This window comes from Tachyglossus aculeatus, chromosome 17 (assembly GCF_015852505.1).
Source record: "Tachyglossus aculeatus isolate mTacAcu1 chromosome 17, mTacAcu1.pri, whole genome shotgun sequence".
NCBI classification, from domain to species: domain Eukaryota; kingdom Metazoa; phylum Chordata; class Mammalia; order Monotremata; family Tachyglossidae; genus Tachyglossus; species Tachyglossus aculeatus.
In genome coordinates this window covers 13,884,038-13,890,967 of record NC_052082.1, presented here as the reverse complement: position 1 = coordinate 13,890,967, position 6,930 = coordinate 13,884,038, and the positions used below count along the sequence as shown (strand labels likewise).

General features: G+C 46.1%; 1 non-coding gene across 1 annotated transcript; it reads left to right on the top strand.

Moving 5' to 3' along the window:
* The first annotated feature begins 5,324 nt into the window (after positions 1-5,324).
* LOC119939755 lies at positions 5,325-5,462 on the top strand. The gene has a single exon (XR_005454719.1). It is a non-coding gene; the product is annotated as a small nucleolar RNA SNORA7 (small nucleolar RNA).
* The last annotated feature ends 1,468 nt before the right edge of the window (positions 5,463-6,930 follow it).

Genomic DNA, 6,930 nt, shown 5'->3' with positions numbered 1-6,930 from the left:
ACATCTACCCATTCCTCAAGAACTTCCAGGGTTGCCCATCCACCTCTGCATCAAACAGAAACTCCTTACCCTAGGCTGTAAAGCACTGTCAGCTTGCCCCCTTCAAACTTGCCTCTCTGATTTCCTATTACAACTCAGTCCTCACACTTCATTCCTCTAACACCAACCTACTTCAATCTCATCAATCTCAGCCCCAAACTCCTATCCCACATTCCCCCTCTGTCCTGGATAATAATTAATGATGATGGCATTTGTTAAGTGCTTACTATGTGCAAAGCACTGTTCTAAGCACTGGGGAAGTTACAAGGTGATCAGGTTGTGTTAAGCGCTTACTATGTGCAAAGCACTGTTCTATGTGCTGGGGAGGTAACAAGGTGATCTGGTTGTCCCACGGGGGCTCACAGTCTTCATCACCATTTTACAGATGGGGTCACTGAGGCCCAGAGAATTGAAGTGACTTGCCCAAGATCACACAGCAGACAAATTGGGATTAGAACCCATGACCTCTGACTGCAAAGCCCGTGCTCTTTCCACTGAGCCATGCTGCTTCTCTGGACCTGACTCCCTCTTCTTATATGGCGGATCACCACTCTCATCACCTTCAAACACTTCTTAAAATCACATCTCCTCCAAGAAGACTTCCCTGATTAAGTCCCCATTTCCCCTACTCCCGCTCCCTTCTGCATCACCCTTGCATTTGGATCTGTGACTTTTATGCACTTGATAGTCATTCCAGCCTCAACACCACCGCACCTATGTATATATATAATTTATTTTAAAGCCTTCTCCCCCTCTAGACTGCAAACTCCTTGCGAATGATGGGGACCTTGTCTACCAGCCCTATTATGTTATACTCACTCAAGCACTTAATACATTGCTCTGCACACAGTAAGTGTTCAGTAAATACCATTAAGTGATTGACACAGGCCTAGGAAAATACCCATTTTGTGGTATTTGTTACTTAGAATGTGCTAAGCACAGTGCTAGGCACTGGAGTGGGTACACTAAGAACTAGACATCCCCTCTCTCACAAAGGGCTCACAGTCTAAAAGGGAGGGAGAACAGATATTCATTCATTCATTCAATCATATTTATTGATCGCTTACTGTGGGCAGAGCACTGTACTAAGGGCTTGGGAGGTACAAGTTGGATCTTATCCCTATATTACCATGGAGGATACTGAGGCCCAGAGAAATCAAGTGATTTGCCCAAAGTCCCACAGCAGGCAAGTGGGGAAGATAGGATTAGAACCCAGCTCCCCAGAGCCCCATATCTGTGCTCTTTCCACTAGGCAGCTCTATTTCTGCTGTTGTGTCTACTGGGTGGGTGGGTGTATTACGTGTTATGAAGAGTAGCATGGCCTAGTGAGTCAGAGCATGGGCCCGGGAGCCAGAATGACCTGGGTTTTAATTCCAGCTCTGCCACTAGTCTGCTGTGAGACCTTGGGCAAACCACTTAACTTTTCTGTGCCTCAGGTCCCTCATCTGTAAAATGGGGATTAAGACTCTGAGCCCCATGTGGAACAGGGACTGGGTCCAACCCGATTAGTTTGTATCTACCCCAAGGCTTCGAGCAATGCTTGGCACATAGGAAGCACTTAATAACCATCATCATTATTGTTATTCTTATTGTGTCTGCTCTAGGGCTTTGCGCAGGGCTTGGAATATAGTAAGCACTGAAGAAATACCGCAACGGTTATTGTCAGCAGATCCAGGCTGGTTTCCTGGAGGTTAGCACCAGACTAGGGGTGGTAATAATAATAATAATGGCATTTGTTAAGCACTTACTATGTGCAACACACTGTTCTAAGCACTGGGCAGGATACAAGGTGATCAGGTTGTCCCACGGGGGGCTCACAGTCTTCATCCCCATTTTACAAATGAGGGAACTGGGGCCCAAAGAAGCAAGGTGACTTGACCAAGGTCACATAGCTGACAATTGGAGGAGATGGGATTTGAACCCATGACGTCTGACTCCCAAGCCCATGTTCTTTCCATTGAGCCACACTGGGCCAGGACGTTGGATCTTTCCCATTTTCTGGAGGGGCAGACTGATCCCTTCTTGGCACAAAACTGGCTAAGGAGAAGGAGACTTGACATTAGTCAGGCTACCATAGCCAAAGGCCTGAGAAAACCAGAACAGTCAGTTAGACTGAGAGGAAACGGCAGCTCATTAACTCGAGTATGCAACACTTTCACTGGGATCACCTGCATTGAGATACAAAAGTTGGGAGAGTTTTTGGAATGAGAAGAGAATGAAGAGGATACCTTGGGAAGGAGGGGGAAACTAGTGTTAATATATGAGCCCCCCGTGGGACAACCTGATCACCTTGTAACCTCCCCAGTGCTTAGAACAGTGCTTTGCACATAGTAAGCGCTTAATAAATGCCATCATTATTATGTGAAGGCAAAACATTCTAGTCAAAGTCACTTTTTGCATGTTTTTTATGGTATTGGTTAAGCTCTTACTATGTGCCAAACACTGTTCTAAGTGCTGGACTGTCCTAGACTGTAAGCCCATTGTTGGGTAGGGGCCGTCTCTATATGTTGCCAATTTGTACTTCCCAAGCGATTAGTACAGTGCTCTGCACACAGTAAGCGCTCAATAAATATGTTTGAATGAATGAATGCTGGGGGTAGGTGGAAGTTAATTAGGTCGGACACAGTTCCTGCCCCACATGGCACTCACAGCTTGGGTAGCAATAATGGACAATGTTAACAAATCATTTCAATAGATGAAAAAAATTCTAAGTAACTTTTAGGGCAAAGAAATAGGACTGTGAATATCCTATATTTGGAGTAAAATCCCAAAGTAGAAGAAGGAGGGAGAGAGAAAGGGAGAAAGAGAAGTGGAGAGGGGAAGGAGGAGGAGAGACAGAGAAGAAAGCGAGAAAGGATAAAGAGGGATGAAGAAAAGTGAGGGAGAGAGAGGGATGAGAGAACGGGAGAGAAAGGAGGAAGTTGGGAGAGAAAGGAGGAAGTTGGGAAAGGAAGAGAGAGATGGGGAAGGGGGAAGAGCTAGAGAAAAGGAGAGGGGTATGAGAGAGAAAGAAGGGGGAGAGAGAGATCGATTGGGGAGAAAACAATGGTCAGATACTAGAGCTCAGAGGCCCAGCTTTTCTTTCATTGTGCTCCTACTGTGGTGAGATTTTAACTCTAGAATCCCTATGGTAAAGGATTATTTTATCATATCCCTCAAGATTGTGAGCACTCAATAAATTGATTGATTGTTTACTGTGAGGTATAACCTCTGTGATATGTCAGCCCAATAATTTGTTTTGTATATTTCCACCCCACCAAGGAATTTCCGGTATTATTTCCTTTCCCTTTTCTCACTGTTTTTGTCCACCTATATTGTATAACATCCCCTGAGTTATTAAAAAATTGCATAATAGTGATCGCTGTTACATGTTGCCTCCTGGAATGACTTTCAATATTGTCCCTTTACATATCACTTGTGCAATACAAGGTGTTTTCCCGTATCTCTCACTGACACTCCTTTTTCCTTCCAGGTTTGGGTTGAGGCTTGGTTATGTGCAAGGCATTATGGGACTGTATCTGGGAAATACTAAGGTCTCACACTATCTCTCTGGCTTGGGTTGGCTTTTTTCTGAGCTTGATTTTTGTCTTGATTCTACTTCTACCTGAAGATCAGCCAGATCCCCAGTCTAGTTTGATTTTTCTACAATAGAAGTGCCTTTTGCCTCTCGATTTGAATCCATACCTTCTGTTTCCTACTCTCAGTCTTCCACAGAACGAGCTGTGCATTCAAAACCGAGAATCGCCAGGGCTTGACCACTGCGGTGGCTGGAAATGTGGGTTAACAAGTTGGGAAAATCGAAGTGGGTAGCCACTTCCTTCCTATCTCTAGTCAATGCTATTCACTTTACCCCTCATCCTGAGGCAAATTACAGCTTCATTATCCCGGCTTCCATTACTGCTTCATTAGCCTCACCTTTTAAATTTAAATCTAGATTAGGACAGAGAGTCTGGACCATCTTATATATTTTCTGGTTCTATTCTTTCCTCTCCCAACTCTCCTTCTCAGGCTGCCTCTATTTCCCCCTCTCTCTGTCTCTCCTCAGCAGCCCTCTCCCCTGGATCCTCTACTTGTCCTGTAATGCGCTGAGCCATTCTGCCAGGTTATATAAAAGTGGAATGTGCTGAAAAAGATAGCCACGTCCCACTACTGCTGTCTGTCTATAATCTTGGAGCCATTCTGGGTGCAGAGTCAGGAAAGACGTGGTGAGAAGTTCTCTCCTGTGAGCTGGATTCAGGCCCATCGGGATTAATGAAATCCAGCAGGGAGCAACCGAGTTCCTTACTGGCAGGTCAGAAACACCTCCCTGAGACAGGGCAAGCTGCCAGATGCAGCTCTTAAATGTACAATTGTTCAGCTCTTTGAGAGGAAAAAAACTCATAACATGGACAGCTAAACCCCCTGCTCTAAACCCTTCCTCTACCAGGGAGTTGGCTGAAGAAAGACATGGTGGCAATGCCACTCTGTGAACATCTGCTTCTGGACTGAATTCTGGATCTCTTCAAGTGGAGACAAAATCACCTCTAGCCACCACTCGGATTGTGGGCCTCTCCAAGGCCCTAAAGTGAGAACAGGAATTGATTCTAATAGCTGCCATTTGTGTCTCTAAATCTTTATCCCTGTCTCCATCTGTGTTTATCTCTGTCTAGCCCTTTCTCTGTCCCTCAAGCTCTATCTCTCTCTGGGTCTCCTTCTTTCTCTATCTCCACCTCTATCTCAGGCTCTAGATCTGCCTCTTCCCCAATCATTTACCTCACACTGGGCTGTGCTACGGTTCTGCCATTTGAATGATGAAATCTTACCTTAATTGTCACGGTGGCTGGGTTTCAAGATGGCAGAGAAATCTCTGGCTAAGATTACTGAGGAAAAATGTTATAACATGTCCCTCCCTGGAAGACTTATAAATGAGATTTTCAATAACCCGAGGTGATTCAAGTATAGTGATGAGTGAAGGCAGGGTGATGGTCTAGATGAGAGACATCTAGACATGAAGAAGAAGGACTAGGAAACTAGAACAGAGCAAACTTCCTTTTTCTGCAGCCAGAGAACTCGTTCTGCCAGAAACCTCAATCAATCAATCAATTGTATTTATTGAGAATTTACTGTGAGCACTCTACTAAGCACTCAGGAGAGTCCAAAATAACAGAATTGAGGGATACGATCTGTTCCCACACCGAGCTTACAGTCTAGAGGGTCTAGACTAAGATCTAGAGGAGTCAGCATAGAGGTCAAGGAGGATCAGGTTTAAATCGACCATTGAATAAGCACTTAGTACAGTCCTCTGCAACCTCTCAGGGTCATACCTGGAGAGTTTCCAGTACTCTACCAGTCTCAACTACGGGAGGGAGAGTCAAGCAGAGGCCTACCCATTCCAGTCCTAGCTTGGGCAGTGGCTAGTGAGTGGAAGGCGATCTGCCATAAGTCAAAACTCACCTGTGCTGGGCAGCAGCAGCATGGGAGAGAGTCAAAGGCAGAGACTCAGGTTTACTGCACAGTAGAAGGCAATGGTAAACCACTTCCATATTTTTACCAAGAAAACTCTATGGATACACTACTGGAACGATTGCAGATGGAGGTGGGGCATTCTGGAAGAGAAGTGTCCATGGTGTCGCTATGGGTCGGACATGACTCAACAGCATAAGACAACAACAACAGTCCTTGCACACAGAAAGCGCTCAATAAATAGGATCGAATGAATGAATGAATCCCATGGTGACTTGCCTTGATGATTCACCCTTGCAGAGAAACTGTGGTGCCTTAACAGCTTTAGGTGGGCATCCCTTTAAAGGAGGCCAGGAGATCCTAACTTTGGTTTCTTGGGTCGCGTTCATGGGGAGCTGGTTTAGTTACCTAGTTCAGATATTTAGAAATGCTTACGATAGGCCAAGCACAGTGCTGGGATGTATATCCAATGTGACTGATTGGATTCCAGTCGGGAAGGAGGGCTCCTTCACTCGACCTCGGTTATGTTTCCTCAGGAAGTCCGTTGGCTTGGAGTGACTCTCTGCTACTCCTCTTCCTGCTCCTGCCTTTCCTCTGGGAGCACCGGGAACAAGAGGCCTCTTGAGCGACCAGGAAGTTCTCTCCACCCTCCTTTCCTTATTGACACCCATGCCCATAGCCCTCGCCAACTGTTCCAGCATTTAACTCCCTCTCAGACTCCCTCTCCCCACTGCCTCCCCTGTCCCTTGCCCCTAATGACCAGGCCACCTATTTCATTAAGAAAATTGACACTATCAGACATGATCTCACTAAAATCTCCCCCACCCTTCTGCAATCCCTTCCTACTCCTGCCCCCTTTTCAACTCTCCCATCTTTCCCAGCAGTACCTCTAGAGGAGATCTCCTGCCTTCTCTCAAAATCCACCCCTTTACCTGCACATTCAACTCCATTCCTTCATTCCTTATCAAAATACTTGCCCCTCTCTTTTCCCTCCCTAACTGCCATCTTCAACTGTTTGCTCTTCAGGGGCTTCTTCCCCACTGCATACAAACATGTCCATGTCTCCCCATCCTAAAAAAACCCTCCCTTGACCCCACAGCTCCCTTCAGTTATCCCCCCATGTCCCACCTACCATTCCTCTCCAAACTCCTTGAGTGAGCTGTCTAAACCCGCTGTCTACACTCACTGTCTCAAGTTCCTCTCCTCCAATTCTCTCCTTGACCCCCACGATCTGACCTCCATCCCTTTCACTCCACAGAAACCACCCATTCAGAGGTCACCAGTGATCTCCTTCTCGCCAAATCCAACAGCCTCAACTCCATCCTAATCCTCCTCGACCTCTCAGCTGCCTTAGACACAGTTGACCATCCCCTTCTCCTGGAAATATTATCCAACCTCGGCTTCACTGACACTGTCTTCTCCTGTTTCTCCTCTTATCTCTCTGGCTGC